Genomic DNA, 23,606 nt, shown 5'->3' with positions numbered 1-23,606 from the left:
AGGACCTCACTCCAACGGAGGCCAGCAGAGCTCAGGCAGGTCCAGTTACAGGTCCAGGCAGGACTAGTTGTAGCAGGTAGGCTGGGCAAACCTCTTGAGTTTTTTTGTGTTCCTGTAGCTCAGAAAAGGAGGTCAGCTATGACCCTTTGAGTCACTCAGATTAGACTGGGATGAAGGGCGCTGGTCCCGTATTGCTCTTCAGGGAGCAGGGCAAGCCTCAAGCAGCAAGGCAGTCATCTGAAGAACAAGGTAGCCCTCAAACAGTAGGACAATCCTTTGGGGAACAAGGCAGGCCTCAAGCAGCAAGGGATGTCCTCTGAGAAACAAGAATGGCCTCGAGCAGCAGGGCAGTCATCTGAAAAACATGGCCACCGATCCAGGATTGTACTGAATAGTTGGTCTGAGGGTCCCATTTTTATACCTGGTGTCAGCCCTTGAAGTGGGCGAAACTTCTAGGTTTTTCTACATCGGAATCTGGAAAGTTTCGCCCTGCCCAGGCTCAAAGAGTTCCAGGGGGATGAAAATCTGGTGTCAAGTTCTTTGCGAATGGGCTGGAGGGAGCTTCCTTGAAATGTAAGTGGGGCAGGGAACAGTTCTGCCCCTTCCATCCTCGCAGAATAGCCCCTCCTGCCAACACCTAGTCCCCCTTTGTCTCAATGTCTGGGAGAAATACACAAAGGTCAACGGCCACCTGCACCCAGTTATTTGACCCAGGATCCAGGCTGCAGACACCAAATGGTTAGGACAAGAAACTAAATGTGAACTTTCTAAAAGTGGCATTGTCAGAATTGTAACTTAAACTCTGGCTTTATCAATAAAGACGATTTAAAATCATAATTCTTTAGAGACCAAACATGAAATTTCTACTGGTTTCCAATCAAAAGTTAGCGCTTATTAAAGGTAATTAGCTAACCCAATGTTAACTTCGGGGAGACATAGGCCTCACAGTACTGAAACAATCATTTTTCAATACCAGGACATATAAACCTTAATAAATACATGTCTTACTTTATAAGTACAATGCACCCTGGCCTGTGGACTGTTTAGGGCCTACCACAAGGTGACATATGTATTAAAAAGCTACTGTAACAGCTGCCTCTGCATGTGGTCCATGTTGTGTATTGCCTATGACCCCGCCACATGCCCTTTTAGGGCTGGGTGTGTTCGCTCAGCCCCCTTGCATATTTTTTTTAATTTGTTTACAGAACACAGGGACCAAGTCTAATTGGACTGTTCCTATTGGAGCAGGATATAGTGTGATTTGCATATAGTTGGTTACTGCCTGAGATGGCATGATGGGCAAAGAATGATGGACTACAATGTGGCCTAGAGTAAATAAAAATTGCTTACACTGACTCAAGCAATCAACATATCATTTTTTTTCTCATTACAATGCCCTTAGTGCTACGAGCATGTTCAGATACGGGTCCTGTGCTCACTGTACCACAGGACCCAAGCTGCCTCTTATTGATGAGGCACAAAAAGGCTGAAACTGGTCTGCCATTGTTTGTTTTCCTGTTTAGAGGGAACGTGGCATGGCAGGACGGGCTAGAGCAGGACAAAAATAGATTTTCATATGGTTGGCTCTTTTCTTTTTTTGTGTTTAAAAAGCTTTATTATGACAACTGTTACAAAAAAAAAGATAGACCATGAAAAACAATATAGCTGTAATATAATTGAAGTAGAGAAATAGGCAGTAAACAAAGTAAAAAGCTGTTTTCATTTTATCAATAACACAGGGAGAAGAAAATGGGGAGGGGAGGAAGAAAGAGATAGAAAAAAGGGGAAGAATAGTACATCTCTATAATTGAAGAGTGAGAAAAGCAGATTGTAGATTAATTACAGAAGAAGCAAAAATGTTAAATAAAATATGAAAGATGCAAAACAAAAGTGAAAGATAACAAGGAAAAATGGTATATAGGAGAAGGCAAAGACAAATATAATTTATGGAGGTTGAAAATTCTCAGAACGAATATGTACTTTAGGCATTGAAATATTATTTAAATAATTGGTTAATGAAGAGCAGAATACATCTTTATTTATATACGGTTTAACAGAGGAAGCAAATGCAGTATCTAATCTATGATAATGACAAACATTATTCCACCAGGACTTCACTGAAAGATTAGATGAACATTTCCAATTAAGTGTGATTTGCTGGAAAGCTAAAGCCAACATCAAGTCAAATGAACCCTTTTCATGTAAAAACAACCCCAAAGATTCCGATAAACTACCTGTAAAAAGAATAATGTTTGATAAAGGAATATGTAGGTTATAAATAGCTGAGATGTGTTTCCAAACTTTTTTCCAAAAGGAAGAGACAGAAGGACAAGAAAATAGTAGGTGCATCAAATCAGCCATAACGGAGAGACAGGACCAACAATCCTTATCGCTGGTATGTGTAAACTTAGCTATAGATGAGGATGTATAGAATAATCTATGCTAGAGGAAGAAAAGGGATTGATTAGTGGAAGCAGATCTAGAGATCTTTAGAGACCTAGCCCATAGTTTGTTTAAAAAATCTATGCTCCAGTCACACTCCAGATCCGCCTCCCATGCAATCTCTATCTTAGATTTAGCTTGTGTAACGTCAGGAGTAAGAAGATGTTTATAAATCAAGGAGGCCTTAGGAATCACAGTTTAGTCTCTGAGAAGTGGATCTACTGTGGGAGTAGATTCAATAGAGGGAAGAGAGCAAAACACATCAAGGATGATTTCCATAAGAGATGAAAATGTGTGCAAGAACAAGTGTGGGCAGTTAAAGGTGTTCTGAAATTGTGGAAAAGAACATGGGGACAAAACATTAAACATATCCCTAAGAGGCCACCTTTAAGTCTCCAGAATTTCCCAAAAAGAGGTATTTTATTAATAGTAATAACACGATTGTACCAGAGGGGGGACTGAAGAAAAGCTTCCCTAGAAGAAATTTCCAATTGACAATGAGGTTTTAACAAAGAACAAGTATGTTTAAGCAGCGGAAGAGATGTGGTATTGACCATTGTTGTGAAGGCGAGAACTTCTTTAACAGAAAAAGGTGCAAGTAAGAAATGTTCAATTGATACCCACAGAGGAGTAAAAGGGGAGACCTCAGTAGGGAGCCATTTAGAAGCTAGCCGAAGACAAAAGGCCTTTTGGTACAATTGAAAGTCGGGAAAATTCACTCCTCCCACAGATTTAGGTTTACGAAGTTGTGAGACAGAAACATTTTGAAAGAAGGGAATCAAGTTTTTTAACTAAAGTAAATGTTTGGGATGTGAATGGGAATCATAGAGAGAATACATAGTAAAATAGGAGAAATCATCCTTTTGATGGAATCAAGACTCCCCTACCAAGAAAGAAAAAAAGGATTCCAAGAGGAGATATGTTTAGAGATACGATCAAACACTTCCTTCATATTGATTTTAACAGAATCCAATATAGAGTTTTTGAACCGAATGCCTAAGTATTTCATTTTAGAGCTGTTCCAACAGAACCCAGTAGCATCAAAATGTATTTAAAACAGAATTTGGTAATGGGAGGATTTCTGTTTTTGTCAGAGTTTATTTTATATCTCGAAACAAGGCAGAAGTCTGAAATTTCTTGCATAAGAGGAGGGATAGAAGTTTTGGGATGGGAAATAAAGAGTAAGATGTCATCTGCATAAACTGATGATTTCAACTGTTGATCACCATAAACAAAACCAGAGATGGAAGTATTCTGACGGATACGAGACAGAAATGGTTCAAGAGTTAAAATAAAAAGAAGGGGTGAGAGAGGGCAGCTTTGACGAACACCACGCTGTAAATTAAGGAATTGAGAGACAAGACCATTAACTACAACAGAAGCTTTAGGAGCTGAGTATAATAGAGAAACCAGACATATGAAGTTAGGACCGAAACCATGCCATTGAAGAGCTTTAAATGAAAAGGTCCAGTTCACTCTATCAAAAGCATTCTCTGTATCGATGGAAACTGCAGCTAGATGATATGGAAGAGATGAGGCCTTGTTCAAAACATTAAATAATAAACAAGAGTTGTCTGATGTTAACCTGCCTTTAACAAAACCACACTGCTCTAAGCCAATTAGTTTCGGTAGAAGAGGTTCGAGGCGGAGCACATAAAACTTGGCAAAAATGTTGTAGTCCCATTAACTAAGGAAATAGGACGATAGTTTTTACACTGTTTGGAGTCTCGACCATCTTTATGGATTAAGCAGATTGAGGCTTCTCAAAAAGTACCCTTTGCCTTACCGGAGGTGTGAAAGTATTGAAATAGCTGTAAGAGTTTTGGAAAAAGAAGATTTGAAAAATGTAAATAAAATTCTGCAGTAAACCATCTGGGCCTAGAGTTTTATTTTTCTTAAGAAGACTCAAGGAGTGAGAAATTTCCATGATAGATAGATCAGATTCTAAAGGAGCAAAGTCCATGTTTACGTGAGATGGAGGTGGAACATGGTTAAAATATGTATTGATAGAAGAGGGAAGAGAAGAGGTCTCTGGGGTATATAGATTTTTATAGAATTCCATAAATTCATTTAAGATCTCATGGTATTGAAGGAGGAGTTTCCCATCTGATGACTGAATAGAATCTATCAAAAAGCGTTCTTTCCGAGATTTAAGATAGTTGGCTAGGAGCTTGCCAGCCTTCTTCTGCCCGCCATAATATCGAGCTCTCGTACGGAGAAGAAAGGACGAAGCATTATCAGTTGATATTTTATTAAAGTCAAGTTTGGCTCGGACAAGTTCCTGCAAAGCCAATTCCGATGAGGATTTATAAAATTGATGCTCTAAACGTTTGATATTAGCTATCAAAACTTTCTGCTTGTGAAGAAATTGTTTCTTTTTCCTGGAGAGAAAGTCTATAATATAACCCCGTGCTGTAGCTTTAAAAGAGTCCCTGAGTAGCGAAGGAGAGGTATTAGGAGACGTATTTAAAGCAAAGAATTCCTCCGTAAAAGAGATAAAGGAAGAGGAAAGAAATGGATCTTGCGAAAGAGAGTTTTTGAATCGCCATCTGGAAGACCTAGGTTGTGAGTGGAGCAAATCAAAATCAGCAACAATTGGGACATGGTCAGAGATGACAATGGGTTCTATAGAGGAGGAAATAAGGTTTTGTGTTTAAGCAGGAGAAAGAAAGATGTCATCTAATCGGGATAGAGTGCCATGCAGAGGGGAGAAAAAAGTAAACTCTGTGTTAGCATGATTGCAGAACCTCCAAGCATCCACAAGGTTTGTCTGAGAAATTGTACTTTGAAACTGTTTGTGATATTTATGGGGATGAAACGGACCTGGGTTTGTGGATCAGTGAAAGGGTCAATCACTTGGTTGCAGTCACCTCCTAAAATAAAAAATTAATCTTTATGTTGAATGCATTTTTTAGTGATAGTAGGCCAAAAAGAGTAATCCGGTTGAGTTGGACCATAGATATTGATAACTGTATGTCAGGGCTCACCTTCAGCTTCTTGCTGGTTTCTGTTGTCTTGCACAGGAACAGAAGTCGCTAGCTTCCCAACTCCCACTTCCAACCACTCAGCCCCAAGTAATACTTTGGCGCTAACTGATTAGTGAGGGGGAAGGGTGAAAGTGGATAAAATAATAAACTTTAAGAAGAGACTGGTTCTGGACCTTCTGGTTTTCTATCTGGATATCTTCTTCAGCTTTCGCACTGCCTACCGAAGACTCCTAAGGAAAACTAAACACACAACAATTTTATTTTTTCCCTTCCTCTACACTATCCTATCTCTTTTCTATATTTCCCTTGAGATATGCTACCTACCCAAAATCCTGAACTCCGTGCCTCTCTTCCTGACCAACTCTGTTTTCTTCTTTCCTTGTTATGGATGTCTTTTAATTATCTGTAAAACAGTTACTTTTTGATTATAACCTATTTATTCCTTGAGCGTTTATCTAATAACCTTTTTTATATATATAACCTACCAGCAGTTGGTTTACTGGGGGCTTTCTCTTTTATCACGTCGTCTTTTCTTTTTCTGTTCTTTAAATTCTATAACTCTTGTCTTCTAGATTATTTCTTCCTGAGTTTTTAACCCTTTTTTCTCTGTTCTCTTTCTCTCCTCAGGATTATTCTGTGCTGGAATAACTCTGGTAAGTCTTTCTCTTCACATCTCTTTCCCCTCCTAGTTTACAGTTTTTTAATTGTCTGTGATTCTGCACCACTCTAACTCTCTTCACAAAAAAATCGTTAATGTTCTCTTTTTTCTTTTACAGGACCCAGTATACTTATAAATGCAGTCAACGGTAAGTTTTAATTACTTTCAGCGATATTGCGTCTTTTGGCATTACTTGACATTATTTATATGCCTGAAAACCTTTCCTGTAATTCACTTAGCTTTCTACTTGTTCTCTGTCAGGTGTAGCTGAATCTTCAATCGAAACTGAAGAGACGAGCCAACTCCTATCTCTACTCCGGTAAGTCTTTCACTGCGAACTCCAAGCGTCTTCTTTTTTCTTCAAGTAAGTATCGGTTCTATGACTAAGAGACAGGTCACGAAGGGGTGGCTCTCTGAAAACTTCGTACTCAAGGGTAATACACTTCAAACTGGGAACACTCGCAAAACAGTCTTCTCTGAGGAAAAGTCTTTAGTGAAGTGCGCAATACTTCAGGCGTGCGCGCGTCACATCAGCCTCTCCGGATTTGCAAACAACTAGACCGCAGACCCCAGCGCCTTAGTGGCCATCTTGGAATTGCGGACATGCCATCAACTCGACCATTGATGCCTGTTCAACCCTGTAGCACCACTTGAGTTTAACCCCTTGCGCATCGCTTTGAAACTCGCATTAGGGATCCTGACACTGTAAGAGAAATATTGTTAATGAGCAGCTTAAGTAATATCCATCTACCATCTAAAACAATTTCTTTAGAAATAACAGAAGAATTCAAACGTGTATGAATCAGAATAGTTGCCCCTTCTTCTTAGTGGTCGTAGGAGACACCAAGACTAAACCTACCCACTGCCTTTTAAGCTTCAAAGCCTCTGTCTTTGATAAATTAGTCTCTTGCAGTATAACTATGTTCGGATTATATGAGGCTAGATGAGATAATATTCTCTGCCTCTTTATAGGATCAACAAAACATTTAACATTCCATGAAATAACCTTGAATGGAAGAAAACAAGTTAAATACAAGAAATATACAATCAACATCAAAAAAGAGGAGATGTGAAAAAAGAGAATTATAGAGTAACATATCAAATACGGTTTCAAAAAGAAAGAAAGGAGAAAAGGGAAGAAAAGAAGGGGAAGCAATAAGTGAGATAGAAAGGGAAGACAGTACATGTCATACAAAAAATGATGACTGAAAAACATACCTAAAGGGAAACAAAGACTGACTCGGACTGGGGACAACCACAAAGACGGCGTACCTAAACAAGGGGAGACGAACCACGCCGGGATATCAAAAAGGAAGGCGAGGTTAAATGATTGGTTATGAAGAGGGTCCAAATGATCTGTGATAAGAATGAGAATTAAAGACAGAACATGAACAATTATAACAGATATAATCCACAAAAATCATAACCTGCAAAAGAAGTAATTAATGAGGGTTAAAACAAGTTGTACTGCATCATATAAAATCAGTGGCATTTCCAAATAAAAGTCACGTTATGGAGGAAGGACCAGCTGTATCCATGGTAGTCGAGGAATGTGAATGAAGAAATTTCCGGAGGTCTGCAGGGTCTTCAAAAGTGGAAGTGTTATTTTGAAAAGTTGCTTTGAATAAGCATGGATGGAGCAAACCATATCGAGCTCCAATGGAACGTAAAGCTGGTCTAAGGTCTAGAAATTCCTTCCGTCGTTTAGCTGTTACTATTGAGACATCTTGGGATACGAACACCTTTGCTCCAGGCCATATTAATTGCTTCTTAAGTTTGTCCGCATTTAGAACAAGTGAAAGGTCCGTGAATTGCAAAAAGAGAAGGCTCATGCCACAAGGTCTTGAAGGAGCAGAAGTGGAAGAAAGGCGATGGCCCAACCTATTAGCATGCTGGATATTTAGAGAGGAAGAAGCAAGGAGGTCCAGAAGCTTCGGAAGAAAGGAGGTGACCCTCATTACCCTCAGGAAGACCATACAGGCATAGGTTACTGCGCCTATGTCTGTTTTCAAGGTCTTCAGCAGATTTCCTCAAGCGAACCACCTCCTTTTCCTAAGAAGACATTTTTGTAGAAGTATCTTGAAGATCACTCACGTGCTGTTCAACCGTGGAAAGCCTGGAATCCAACGTAGACCATTTAGTGTCCAAAACCTGGAGATGTGAATTGGTTTCCTCTATAAATTGGCGTAAAGCACGTATTTCCTCAAGAACAGTGTCTAACGACACAGGAGATGTAGGTTTCAGGGGAGAGGGAGGGTCTTGTTTAAGTCTTTTGTTAGTAGAAGTGGGTGAATTCAGTTTTGAAGGCACATTGAATGAAGAAGCTGTTCTAGAGGAATTAGAGTGAGCCATATTAGGAGGATTACGCAACTCACCCATAGAGGGTGCCAAGAGAGCAGAGTGCGTCGCAGGCATACCAGTATTAGACTTTTTGCTCAAATGTAATAGCTGTTTAGATCTGCCCATGAAATCCAGAAATACAGTAAAAGCAACATTGAAGAGATAGATTTATAATAAATGCTCCTTTTGATAAGAAAAATACAAAAGAAAGAATAAAATGACCCGTGGCGTGAAAAAGTAGTCTTTTGAAAGAAGCTGGAGCAAGATTTCAAAAATTAGGAAACATAGGACCTATAAATCCATGCGCAAACACAGTACCTTACAGTTGAAGCATAGCTGACAGGAAAATCTAGTCAGGAGTGAAAAACAAAATGGCAGCCAGAAGGCAGGAGAGGGTATTGCAGTTCTTTTTATATGGCTAACCGAAGGTAGACGGGTCCAAAAGACATCCACATGATCAGTGGATGTTCTGCAGCAAGAGCCTCCGTCTGAAAGACAGAAAGCGGCACTGGAACCGCTGGAAACCCCCGACGGTCTCCGCGCGGAGCCCCGGGCTCAGGTGGCCATCTTAAAAGGTGCTGCGCACGCGTCCCGAAGGTTGGCTCTTTTCTGAGTTGACATGGAGTGCAACATGCTCTGGAATGCAATCCAGCCAAGAGTAATTATGAGTTGCTGAGATTAGTTCAAGCATTCAACCCATCAGGTTTGTTTTTTACTGAAAATTATTATCAAAGTTTTTGCTGCAGGATCCTGTGGATACCAAATGCCATGGATGCTGTTTCAAAGCTACTTAGGGGCATATTATCAAGGACGGCGTTAAAATTATCGCCGTCCGCTTTAGCGGCAGGAAACTTCCGCTAAAAGAAGCGATAATGGGCTTGATAATATGCCGCAGAGAATTCCAATAGCAGCCCATGTTCTGGTGTTAACGTAAAGCGGCGACAATTTTAACGCCGTCCTTGATAATATGCCCCTTAGTTCTTTTTCTACCTCATGACACTGTCTTCCATCATCTTACTCATTTTATTTCATTCTTTTTCTCTCTTTGTCACTGTTTTCTAACCTCTCTCTCCTCTTCTTTTTCCCTTTCTCTCGGTAAAGTTTGATGATTAAAAAACAAATCATGGTCCCCACCATTATCACCAGTGCCCGCCATTTGCATGAATTGAGCACTGTTTTCTGATCCTATGCTATGCTTCACTGTTAGACCTGGCACCTTGGCGTAAGTCTCCCTTCCACTTTTTGTCGCTGTGCCTCATGTGTTTTGCTGGTGTTAGCTGCTCAGAGCACTGTGCCACTGCCAACCAGTGCCACAGTGCAAGTGCTCCCTATTTAAAAATGTATATGTTGGTTGGATTCCATGATTGGCTTATTTGGTTTACTGTCAGACCCCAGTAAAGTGCACCAGGAGTGCCCAGGGCTTGTAAACACAAATGCTGCTGGTGGGCTTGCATCACTGGTTGTGCCACCCACAGAAGCGTCCTGGTAAAATGTATCTAAGGTCTGCCATTGGAGAACCTGCGTGCAGTCTGGTACTGTCATGCTGACTGGGTAAGTGCACACACTTGCCAGTCCCTAAACCTTCCCTTAACTTCATATCAGTCACCCATATGGTAGGCCCAAGGGCAGGGTGCATTGTAAGCATAAGGTAGGACAAGCCCTGATGTGTGTGGCATGTCCTAATAGTGAATTACAGCCATTTTCGTTTTTCACTATTGTAAGGCTACCTGTTCCCCATAGGCCAGAATGGGCTGTTAGAATTGTTACATCCTATGATCCTAACAGACCCAGGGAACATGTTAGAAATTCGAGTTTAGTATGCCTGAACTCAGAATAATAAAATACATCTTTTAGTAAAGTTTATTTTAATATTCTGTGTTTGCAAATACCACTTTTAGAAAGTTGGTATTTGCTTGCCTGACCATTTCAGCCCGCCTCTGCTATGATGTGTATCTGCCTGTATGGTTGTGTGAGCTGGGAAACCCAGAGGGGCCGGGCTAGGTAGCCTGGTGGTGAATAGGAAGATTGGCAGTCAGATGGGTGGGAGGAGTACACCTGGGCTCTGAATAGGGTTGTGCTCTGCTACCACAATGCTGGCTCCACCTCCTGCGGAGCGGCTGATGTCTCTGCCCTGCGCCCTGAATAGAAAGGCAGAGTCATGTCAACAGAGTGCTCAAGAACTGGTTTGGACTGGGCAAAGGCCCCTCAACCCCAGAGGAACAAAGGAATTAGGGGTATAAGTATTGGGACCCTGCTCCCAAGAAATTAGATCCTGCTGAAACAAGAAGAACCTCTGCCAGAGGAGAAGGAACTGGGAAAGCTGTAGGAGGAGTACTGTCCCTGACCTGGGGGATTGGCCTGCAGTGGTTGCCTTGCTGCTGAAGGAGAGGAGAAAGACTACTAAAGACTTTGCTTCAACTTGTGCTTTAAAAAGATATCCAAGGGCTTGAACTGAGCTTGCCCACTGAACGAAGTCCCAGGACCAGTGGACTTCACCCCCAGCTCCCCAGAGTCTTTTGGAAGTGCCTGCTGCTGTTGTTGGGCCTTCTGAGGGACTGCGTGTCACAAGGAGCTGGAAGCGCGACGCAAGGAAGAGAAGCGTGCCGCCGTCGGAGCCGCTGTCGCCGCATCTCGCAAAGGGTGTCGCCGCTGCAGCATCGCATCGAGCGGCAGCGTCTCGCATCATTCCGGAAGTGTCTCGCAACGCCGAAGAAGCGTGTCGCCATCGCAGCCATCATAGCTGTCGCATTGCACCGCATCGAGAGAAGAGTCTCGCATCGAGGAGGAAGCGTGTCGCCATTGCAGCCATCGTAGTTGTCGCATTGCACCGCAACCAGAAAAGCGCCTCGCATCCATGGAGAAGGGTGCCGCCGTCGGAGCTGCTGTCGTCGCATCTCGCAGAAAGGGGTGTCGCCGCTGCAGCATCGCATCGAGCAGAAGCGTCTCGCAACGTCGGAGAAGAGTGCCACTGCCAAGGCCGCTGTCGTCGCATCTCGCCAAAGGTGACGCCGCTGTAGCTGACGCATCGAGTCGAGCCTTCTCGCAACATTGGAGAAGCGTAACGCATCTGGAAGATCCCGTCTTTATTTCTTTTGCACCAAGAACTTCAACGCATCTGCATCGCTGCAACACTTTAGTTGCCCTGCGTGTCGCATCTAAGGTACATTGACTTAAAGTGTCGCATTTAAGAACTTAACAGAAACTAAGCAATCTTCTACCAACTAAGCACCCGTATTGTGTATTTTTAATCGTTTAATGGTCTTGTGATAATCCTATATAAAGAATCCTTATTTTTAATATAAATACCTGTGTGGTGTCCATTTGTAGTGTTGTCACTAGGTTACTGTATGTGTTCACAAATGCTTAACCTATAACGCTTTGAGATAAGCCTTGTCTGCTCGCGCCAAGCTACCTAGAGGGTGAGCAGGGGTTGTTTTAGTAGTGTAACCCCTTACCCTGATTAGAGGAAAGGTTCCCTGCTTGTCACAAGTACCTACCTGTGCCAACCAGAGAACCCAGATTCTAACATTCACGCTTAGTCAAAAATGGACACCAGTTGCATCAAAAGTATAATTATACTCAGTAGTTGCATCTGTTACCCAAAATCAGCTGGTTTTCTGAGCAGTTTCATGAAAAATTGTGACTATGATGAAGAGCGCGTTTAGGCCATTAATAAATTGGGCAGCTATGTCTGAAGTAAATACTCGTATTCTATTTCCAGTACATTCCAGGCTTATTTTTTGTTTCTGGGATGAGAACACGTCTCAAGTTTCCAAATTTCCAGACGCTCTCGAGTTCAGCAAGGTTCTTCAGTCAAACAACGCTCTTCTTGCATCTTTGTCATTGGGGCTGCGTAGCAGCAGTTCAGAGCTAAGGTACTCAAAGCAGGCCTTGATGTGTTTCAGACTGTCTTAGGCACAAAGAGCAGAGGAAAAGAGCAGGCTCATGGATTTCAGAAGCTTTATTTACTCAGAGCAGACTCGACGCTACCGCCGCAATGTCTCCAAGGAGGAAGCCTTGTTTTGGGTAGCGGTAAAAAATGACTCATTTACAGATTTGTACGTGCAATTCCCCTTAATGAAAACATGTTGCCCAACACGCTCTCAGATACTCCGCGAAAGTGTCAATCCAATGAAGAAGTCCATTAAACACACTATGAATGTTAAGGCGTACTGTTCTATTTCTCTATCTTACTCTGTTTCTTTCTTCCTGTTTTTCTCTCACCTGCACATATCTCCTCCTCTTTCTCATACTGTGTTTCTCCCTGGCTCTGTTCTATTTCTATTTTGCGCTCTCTCTTTCCTTCCTTCTTTCTCTCTCTATCTCACTTGCTCGTTCTTTGATTGTATCTCTGTCTCCTATATCCCATCACTTTCCCAACTTCCTACTTTCTGGAAATCACTCTATCTCTTTGCCCCAATAACACTCTCTGGCTCTAGATCGGCTTCTCTCTCTCTCTCGCTCTCTCCCTCTCTCTCTCTCTCCCTCTCTCTCTCTCTCTCACACTCCTATCATCCATCACTTCCCAACTTTTCACTTCCTGCAAATCACTTTATCTGTGTTCTCAATGTGTGTCCGATCTCTCTATATATTTTGCTCTCTATCTCTTTGTTTTGCTCCCTCCCTTTCACTCTTTCTCTCTCTCTTATCTCCCATCAGATCCCCAGCATTCCACTTCCTGAACATCATTTTGTTTTTGTGTCTCAATGTCTGTCTTGCTGTTTCTGGATATGTCTTTCTTTACCTCTCTTTCGTTGTCTCTCTTTTCAGTTCTCCACATTCATCCTCTTCTTTATTCACCTATTCATCCCCCTACCTATCCATCCGTAGACCTGTCTGCTTATCAGTCTTTCCCTGTCAAATTGGCTCATTGAGCCGAAATAGGTTATTGTATGTTGGAATGATAAATGCAGAATGCTTAACAAATATGATGTGGAGCAAAGACAAAAGTTTGACATGTGGTGAGATGTTAGTGGGCCAAATCTTAGCCAACAATTCCATGATGGACTCCCTTTTGAGTCTGTAGAACTTTATGAGTTCCTTATCCCTAAAGTCAATGAGGGATATGTGCTGCTGGTAAACACGCACCATCCGTTTTCACTGCCTTCGTGGTGGCGGTGGTCCCCAAGCTACACTGAGTTGCAATATGACAACCTCCATGGTGTAGCTGAGCTGGCCAACGTGTTTTGTGATGTGTATGTTTTTATACCACAGCCAGTGTGTCATTTCCTATGCCTGGTTTGCCAATGTGCAGCAACTGTGGTGCATTTCAGGCTGTGTCGCGCTTCCCAGAGATGTGTGACATGTTTGGAAATCCATAAATACCACTGTGTCACAGTAGCGTCGGAATGTACATGGAAACACCTACATTGCATAGAATAAAATGTGCGTGGTGCAGCTGCTTTCAGTGCAGCTTTTGCACCATGCAACTCTTAAAAAACAACACATTTTTGGACATCCGTTGTTTTTATAAATTTGACTTAAGGCTCGTGCTTGCTTTGTGTCACAATACGTGGCACAACACTGGTACAACAAGCTTCTCATAAATGCACCCCTTAGGGGCATATTTATGAATTATGTGGCACAGGGCAGTGCATCAAGTCACCTTGATGCACTGCCCTGTATCACAGGGAAAGGGCAAGAATGTGGCTTAATTATCCAATACTGCACATTCCTCTCCTTTTTCCTTGCAATGGTACCATTTTGGCAGCCTGGCGCCAATGCAGGCACCCTTGCACCATAGTGCAAGGGTGCCTGTGTTGTAGGCAGGATTGTTTTTGAGCCAGCAGGGGCACCTTCCTACACCTTCCTACACATTCTGCAGCACACATAGAAAGAGGAAGTAACAAGAAGGAATAAAGACATTTACCCTTATTACACCTCACCTGGGGAGGCATATCTTTTTGCACATTCTAAGTTTCACAAGGTTTTGGAAACCTGGGAATGCATGAAAAGCCATGGGAGGTGTGTTGAAACACCCACGCAATGCCCATGGCATGTCTGCCTAGAGTGGAGCAACACAACACAGAGATTTACGTTGCATTGGGTTACTTCAGATTTTTGGAGGTACTCAGAGCCGCGCAAAGTTGCTTTGCATGGCATAAATAATCTGACTTAAGGTTTGTGTCCCTCTTGCACCACGTTGCGTTGCGCAAGAGCGATGCAAACCGGGTCATTAATATGGCTATAACTTTATTTGGATCTCCCTTGTATATGATATTATATGTTCCCAGGTCATGTAAATAAAAGCTACTAATGGACTGCAGCCCTCCTTGTGCCACCCACTAATGTAGCACTGTAAAACATATCTTTAGGTCTGCCATTGCAGGCTGAGTGGGCAGTTGGAAACTGCCATTTAGACATGGCAAAATAAACTCTTTGCCAGGCCTAATCCACCCTTTTCAAAATTATGAGTCACCCCTAAGGTAGGCTCTAAATTCCGATAGGGCAGGGTGCCTAGTATTCAAAAAGTAGGGCTTGTATATTTAAAGGCAGTAAAATACATCGGTTTTCACTACAGAAAAGCAATCTGTTTCTTAATGAAACACTGGGTTACATTATAACCGATTCGGCCCTGTAACAAAAACGGCCCCCAGGGGCCCAAAACCGGCCGCCACCCATGCGGTGCACCGGGGGATTGCCCGGTGCCGGCTACGGCCAGTCCAGCCCTGAGAGAAGCGGCGGATCCGAGACATCCAGGGGATAACGGTGAGGCAGTGAGTGGGAGCCAGCAAGTCCGGGAGTTTGGGTGAGGGCAATCTGGGCTGAACTTACAGTGCCCCCCTTCGCCCCGCCCTCAGCTCCCACTTTATTTTGCCTGTGCACAAGAAAACAAAAAACTCTTAAACCCTCAAACCCCCAAAAACTCTAATCTCAAACCTCAACCCACCTAGAACCACCGCCGTTCTTCCTTCATCACTCACTCCAGTTGTCTCCCTGCCGGAAAAAATCGCCGTTGGAGAAACACGATCATCTACAGGGAGGCAGGGAGACAGTAGGGGACTGGGAGACAGGGAGGACCGAGCTAGCTGCTGACGGTCCGTGGCAAGCGCGGCTGCCCTTTAGCAGGCGGCCGCAGTGAGTGTGTGCCCTTGGTGTCTTGCACAGGCAGCCTGTCTAGTACAGTTGCAGCCTGCAATTCAGCCCTGAGTGCCCCGCTTGCCCCTTAAGCCCACCCCAGCTCACCCCAGCCCCTCTCCATTGGTCACACAACCTTCACCAATCACCTGCAAGACCACCTGCAAATAAATTAAAAAATCCACGTATAACTTACGCATCAACCCGAAGCCACAACGTCGGTCCCAGAGTCTTCCAATCTGCCATGGAAAAATCACACGGAAAAATTACACCCCCAATTGACCCTGCCACTGCACAGTTTGCACAGTTTGCAGCCAACGGCCATCAGTACTAGCACTGCGACAAATATACAGAAAGGATAAGGACAAGGAAAAGGCAGACGCGGCAGGAGTCACATACGCCAGGCTGTCTTCTAAGGAAGTTCAGCTGTTCTAGCAACTCAGCCACTTAAGTATCATCAGGCATCGGCAGGCTTACAACCAAAAAACAAATCAATAACCAATCGGTGAAAATCCGTAAAACAAGCCAATAACTAATAACTACAACAAAAGCTTAAGACTAATTGCTCCTACCAATCTAACCTACTAATCAACCTCATTAATATTATTTTTCATTAATCAATCAACCAACCAACTTGACCAATTGCTTAACCAATTATCAGGAACCACCAGGAAGACGCTAAGCCCCTTACCAATAAAAAATCCCCAGGATGAGATTGGGGCAAGTAAGGAAAGCCCCAACAAGGTCCATCAAAAAAGGTGCAAAGAAGAAGGATCTCTGCGAACATCCGGTAAAATCCCCAATTGTGCCTACGCAGCTTCAATCACTTGCAAATTCAAGAATCGTTTCCAACCCAGGGCTTGTACATGCCCATCTGACCGCTGAAGAGATAAAACCTGGCTCTCCAGAACCCTCAAAACCTACAACAATTAAGGCTTCATTAAGGGACTACTTCAGGACTTCAGTACCGGCGATAGCACGGAAGAAAGAAATCAGCCCTTTGGACAAGCTGCAGGTACTCCCCCCTGCAGACACAGAGATATTGCCACATCAAATTATGGTTCAGCCCCTGATTCATGGGGCCGCTGGAGGGCCTGACAACTCGATATTAACAAGTTCTTCAGTAATAACAGAATCCCTTTGCAAAGAAGCCTTAGAAGCCTTAGACGATAGCCAATCACACCAGGCTTTTTTCCAACTGCCAGTTCAGCATACAGTTCAAACGGAGCAAGCCTCTCCCCATGTAATCATTCCCAAAGATGTTCACCTGTCAACCTTTCAACCAGCTTCAAACTCAAGTCCGTTTTCTCCATCCGCATTAAATTCTTCAACCACATTTAAATCTGACTATTAAATAAAGAGCCCCAAAGTTTTAATACCACAGGTCATGACCTACTCACAAGCCCTCTTTAGTAATCTAGAGCAGCCAGAGTCGGAAAGCTAATTAGCAAAAGTCGATCAAGGGGAGCAAGGTGATCCAATGGTTAACCTAGAAGGGCCTAACGAGAACGTAATCCACACCTCCTTAGATTTATTGTTCTTTATCACTGAACCCAACAAGCCTGTAGTACAGGAAAGATCTCCTTCAACTAACCCTAACGATCTATGGTCAATTACTGCAACCCTTCCGAACAACGGCAGCAGCACTAACATACCACTCGGACAAGATGGACCTTCAGGTACACCTACTAAACACGCTTGCGGTGTAAACCGCTGGGATCGACCAAAAACTGGAGGCGTTTAATTCACTCATCACAAAAGCCCAATCCCAAACCCAACTGGTCCAATCAGTATGCTGCTGCTCCCCCATAATCGACTCCTTATCATCCCTGCCTCAATTTCTCTCAGCAGTTCTAACGGAAATAAAGAAGCCCCCAGTGTCAGAGTCATCAGACCCCCACCTCAGGCTCCAAGCCTGGTACAGGGTTCAACTCACCCGGAAGTCCAAACCCGATCTCTTTCCCCGCACTCCACAGAGCCAGCAGACGGCATATCAATCCCTATCGAGCCATCTAATAATTATAACACGCAACGGCTGTTGAAACGGAAAAAAGAATACAGTGAAAAAGCCGGAACAAGCAAACAATTGAAACTAAAACCTCAAGTGTTAGTAACCCCCCAGCAAGTAACTCAGAGCTCCCACGGAAAGTACCTTCGGCGTTACAGATGGAAGGAGAACAGTCGAGCCGGCAATTAACACCGTATCAACTGGTCCCACAGACAGAATCTCTACATCGGACCAGTCAACCGGCAGGGCCACCTCAAGACCTGGGGCACTCCCTGCAGCCACAAGTTCAAGCAAAATCCGTACTCAACCAATCACCAATAATGCGGTCAGCACTTGAAGTAGGGCAACAGGGACCCGTAACTTCCCAGGTGCCAGCTTTAGAAGCTAGTTTCTCCTGCCTCCCCATTGCTGAGGACAACAACTCGCGCATACAGTGTATAGTCACATAGTCTGGTCGTAAGAACTCCATGAATTTATCAAGTTGTCACCAGTTGGTGGCCACAAGCAAAAAACCCCTAATTACCCACCATAGCGAATCGTCCATTCCATCGCTTGCCACATTTACATCGAAGCCGCCCTTTGAAGAAAAACCAAAGCAAATAAAGCCGGTAACGACTAATGAGGTTTGCGAGTACTCAAGTAACAGCCAAAGTACCAAACTGCTGCTTATTCCAGAATACACCTCCAGAGGCTCTCATGACATCCTCAATCGAGGGAATATACTAAGACTCTTCAAATTACTTCCAGACCCAAGTCACCTTCAATCGAGAGACATCATCGCTATTGAATTTATTCCAACTACAGGATCTAAAACGGGTGAAGCAGCGCAAGTAACACTGGCATCCCCGGCAACCCGGGACCTGGTTCTGACAAAAACAGATCAATTTAAATCGTGGGGTATAACAGCCACAACGCCAAGCCCTCCTCGCTACCCTTCAATACTGGAAAACAATCAGACTCGTATCTCTAGCACAACCGTGGCCCCCTTTTCAATACTGAGGTCCACGAAAAGCAGCTAACCAACAGTAACTCCAGAGTCTACAATTAATCAGCGATCTTCGAGGGTGCAGATTGGTTATGGTTGTCAGGGGCCATATCCAGAAACCGAACTGTTCAACCACCGTTAATTACGGTCTAAACATATGCTCCTGGAATATTAACGGATTTGGGCAGGAAAAACAATCCGCCGCCACTCTGGACTTTTTAAAAGATTATGACATCCTTCTTTTACAGGAAACTTGGGCAGTAGAAAGTATCCCTATAGTAGGCTACTTGGAGTTTATGACACCTGCCACAAGACAGTCCAAGTTTGGTAGACCGAGTGGCGGCCTTACGATATATGCATCAACAAAATGATCTCAATGCATCAAACAGATTAAATTTGAGGACTGGCTCTCTGGAATTATGCTGGGAAGTCCTCCTCAACGTCTATATTTCTCCCTGCACCACCAAGAAAAAATCTAAAACGGACTGTTTGATTAATATCATTTGTAACTTACTTAGCGAGTACGGCAGCACACCCAGCATCATTTCAGGAGATTTTAACACCAATCTCTACTGTAATTTTGCTGAAGACATAGGGCTCGATTCCCCAAATGTTCCTTCACATTTTGCTCCACAGTCGACTCCTGCAGGAAATAAACCTTCGACATTAGGCGAATACATGGTAATGCAGTTTAGCAGCATAGGATTTACCGTACTGAATGGGCGTTTCCCAACTGGTATTCCGCCTGCCTGGACCCGGTCAGATGGTCAAACCCACTCGTTTTTGACTTTACTTTAGGGAGTAGAGAAACATTGCCTCTGATCGAGAGTTATCACTTCGCACCACAAGGTGAGAGTGATCATCGGGCACAAATAATAACATTATTCACCCCTTCCCCATGCTATCAGAAACTCACCCACACTCATTCAGGCAGCTATACAGAGAACCTAAAGCGGATAAAGTGGTTGGACACCGCGGCTCCTTTTTTGATGGAAAAAGGTAGAGCCTTATTGCATCAATCCCTAGAGTCAGATACCCCTGTTGTCAGTGGCTGGACTTCCCTTATATATCAACTACTCAAAGAAATGCCACTTAGGATGAGCCTGAGAAAACAAATATTTCAATTTCTTATTTCAAAAGCCACAAGGAAATTAAAAACTCACAGAAACCGAGCACTTCGACTGTCAAGGAAGAACCCCAGTAATAAAAACAACTTTAACAACTATAAGCAAGCCCAAGCAGCTTTTAGGATCTCAATACGAAGGGAAAAACAAGTGGCCTCGTAGCAATTCTAGCTGAAGCTCATTTATGAAAGCAAAAATCCTAACTCAAAGCAATTCTGCTCCCTCGTAAATAGGGGCCCACAAAGCAGAAGTTGTTATGGTAGTGCAAACACCAGCGGAGCCGAATGGAGTAAGTTTTTATCACTTCACTTTGGGGAGCCCAACATAAAAGATGTTTACACTAAACCCCTCAGTTCAGTTAACTTTATGATCTCACCTCCGGAACAGGAGAGCTCGAGACGAGCTGATTTTACTCACCCCGCAAAAAAAGTGACAGAAGAACCAACACATAAGGAATCAGCGAAAAAGAACGACATAATGTTAAAGACCATGGTGACACCAGATGACTTAAAAAATAAGATCTCGCACTTCATAACGAAAGCCAGAGCTGAAGGAGCTCCAGGCTCAAATGGTCTCCCCCAGGCCATATTTAAATCCCATGTCAACCTATGGTCAGATTACCCGAATCCCCTGTTTCTCTACTGTAGACTAAATAACACCGTTCCAGAGTCCTGGAGAGGTGCAATCATTCACCCAATCTACAAAAGTGGGAAGAGAAATGAACCTAAAAATTATCAAATTATTGCACTTCTCGACGTGGAGTCTAAGTATTACGCAAGCATTTTATTGGAAGCGCTGCAGGCCTGGGTCGAAATAACAGCACGCCTTCCTTTTAATCAGACCGGCTTTGTGGCTAACTCTGGTACTACAACCAATTTGTTAGCATTAACAGTCCTGATGGAGAAAGCGACAGTCCAACAAACCCAGCTGCACTGTTGCTTTGTAGACTTCAAAGCAGCCTTGGACCGTGTGCCCGGGGGTCTGTTATGGCAGAAATTAAAATCCTGGGGCATACCCCCGCCTCTTCTACACGCCATAGTACAACTCCACACGGAAACATGGATCAGAATCAAGCTGGGTGAAGGCTCCCATGTCTCCGGTAAGATACGAACTGAAACTGGTGTCAAACAAGACTGCGTGTTGGCCCCACTTCTTTTCAATTTGTTTATATCTGACCTATCGCCATAAGTTGGCAGGGTATGCTCAGACGTGAGTCCCTTGCTCACTTTGCCACTGGATTCAAGCAAGCCTGGCTGAAGACAGCTGAAATGCCAGAAACCGGTCCTAGGAAGCTTGTTTCCGGTCCAGGGAAGGCATGGCTTGGCAGATCGGGCTGGACTGTTCCCATGAGGCACAGGGTCAGCCTGATTTGCAAATGGCCATGTCTGAACTGTGGTGGCAGAGTGGGCTAAAGAACGGTGATGGATCAAACCCAGATCTGTTGACTGGGTGTGAGTGTTTGATTGGTTCTGATGCTCCGTCCATCACCACCCCCTTTTGTACCGCTCCAGTACTGGACAGTGTAAATTGCCATCCTACTCAATTAGATGGAACCTGCATCTGCAACTTGATGTACGCCGATGACTTGATGTTGTTAAGTCATAGAAAAGTGGGTCTCCAGAGGTTAATGGACGAACTGCTTCTCTTCACTGAAAGAAATTGCTTAGAACTGAACTTGTCAAAAACCAAAACAATATCCTTTGGGAAGCAAAAGAGGTCAACAGAAGGGTGGTATTTCAACGACACAAAGCTAGAACCAACCTCCTGTTATAAATACTTGGGCATCTTTCTCGACACCGGATGTACATTCACCAAGCATAAAGAAGCGTTACAAATCATAGCCCTGTCGTTAGAGGCTGCTGCTACAAAACTGTCAAAACAGCTAATTGGCACCAGCCTAACTTCCATACTGAGATGAAGGCTAAGATAATTAACTCTTTGACGTATGGGCACGAGATTACGAACGGCACAAACAGCACATTAATAAACAAACTAACAATTAAAATCTTTAAACGAGCATTCCGGTTGTTAAAATTTGCTTTGCCAGCCCAAGTTAGACTTGAACTGGGCCTACAAGATCACCATGGTGTAGAGGCCGGAGCGTTTATAAAACTGTTATAGACTGCACCGTGCTCGGGAGGGTTCCCTGGAGGCTTGACTATGGCAAGAAATACTGAAAAATCAGACCAGCCAAAAGTATCGGCAACCCCTGCATCACAGGTTACAGTTATTAGGAGTAAAAGATCTCTGGGTAACAAATCCCACTTACCCGGTGTTAATGGTCGCCATTAAAAAGACTGTTAGACTGTGGTCATTTCACTCAGACAGGGCAATACTGTCAAAAAGGAAACACGCTTGGGCTGTAATCTCCAACTTTACACTAGGTGTTCAGCTGCCCTACTAATCAAGCACATTTGCACTTTACTGGAAACAAACATTTTTAGCTCTGAGGATGTGTGACTGGCCCTTTTTAAACAACTGCCGAATGGCGCCGTCCAGGTAGCAGTATGGAATGCAGGTTGTGTGGCTATCACTCTGGAGTAATGGAACACATCGTCTGTGTATGCCCCGCAATGCTCATGGCCAGACTGTTATTATTGCGGGAACAATGGATCAGGTTGGGAGTTCGATCTTGCCGTCAGGCAATAATGGCTGCTCTAAATCCAGACAACACCAAGCTGAACATTGGGCTCACGAAATTTGTTTACAAAGCGTAAAAACTACTGGAAGCCACAACTGCACCCAACCCCTCCTCATTTTAGCATGGCGGCCGAGTTAAAAGGCTCAACAATCGAATTAAAAACTATAACATCAGAAAACCAGTTTAAGGCCTTTCAGTTGAACATTATTAGCTAACAATGATCTCTCTATTTTTTTGTAATTTATAACCTCCGTTTCTAATACACATCATTTTCTTTTTTATTGTACGAATTAGTCGTGTTTTAAATTATAATGTTTTTTTCTTAAACCAATCAATAAAGTTATGCTCTTTATGCATTCATACGACTGGGAGCATTGTTATGTGTGTGTGTGAGTATATAAATAGACAGGGAAAGAGCACAGAGTATATTGATTAGTTCAATTTCATGTTTTAGCTTACAGCTGTAAGACATACAATACACAACATAAACTTGAGTTATAACAAACACAAAGGCAACATATATAAATTAATACAATACCATATAATTGTTTTGCTTCAATACATTTATTAAGCTGGGCTTAGACTTACCTGAGTCAAATAACAATTCCAGGGGCTGTATTACACAAAGTGCTCCGGGGGTGCAATGTGCACCCGCTATGTACGCCCCCGGGGCACTCTGGTAAATACAGAAGGGGCTGCAGACGCTTGTGCATCCCCTTCTGTAATACTGAAAGCGCTAGCACACATACAGCACCAGCACTTTCTCAAGCGGGCATTCCCTTATTTGCATGGGGACGTGGCCGCATACAAATGAGGAAATCCTTTTCCCTCTGCGCCATATTACAGATGCTGGTGCAGAGGCAAAGAAGCTCTCAGGAGGTGCACCGACAGTGCGCCACCTAAAAGGTGGTGCACTGTCAGTGCACCCCCTGAGATCAGCTCTCTGGAGGGGGAAAAGTGGGTCCCATGGACCCCTCAGACATCCCCTTGCATGTGGGTGTAGTCACTGACTGCACCCGCCTGCAAGGGGATCTCTAATCTCATTTAAAAGTGCAGGTGGCTGCCGCCTGCACAGAGAAACAAGGAGCAGCTGCTTTAAAGTCACTCTGTATTTTACTTGAATATGCTGCCCCCAGAGCAGCACAACTTTGCAGCTGCCCTGGGGGCAGAGAATTCTAAATATTAGGGTTCACTTTCTCTGTTTGCGACCAGCACACCGGTTTTAAGGTGCGCCAGGGAAGTGTGCCCTATACATAACAGGGCCGCAGATGTAAACTAAATAACAAAGTCAAGTGCTTTTCAGTAACCGCAGCAGTGTGGTAATAAAGTGCTCAATCTATTAAC

General features: G+C 43.5%; 1 protein-coding gene across 1 annotated transcript in view; it reads left to right on the top strand.

Annotated features, from left to right (window-relative positions):
* The window catches only part of LOC146786019 (uncharacterized), a 329,367-nt gene that overhangs the window by 77,915 nt on the left and 227,846 nt on the right, over window positions 1-23,606 (top strand). Inside the window, exons 3-5 of the transcript XR_014970838.1 lie at window positions 6,057-6,082; window positions 6,206-6,235; window positions 6,349-6,406. The gene's annotated coding sequence lies outside the window, so the exon portion shown is untranslated. The remainder of the gene's footprint in view (window positions 1-6,056; window positions 6,083-6,205; window positions 6,236-6,348; window positions 6,407-23,606) is intronic.

This window comes from Triturus cristatus, chromosome 11, assembly GCF_964204655.1.
Source record: "Triturus cristatus chromosome 11, aTriCri1.1, whole genome shotgun sequence".
Taxonomy (NCBI): domain Eukaryota; kingdom Metazoa; phylum Chordata; class Amphibia; order Caudata; family Salamandridae; genus Triturus; species Triturus cristatus.
This window is presented reverse-complemented; position numbering and strand designations above follow the sequence as displayed.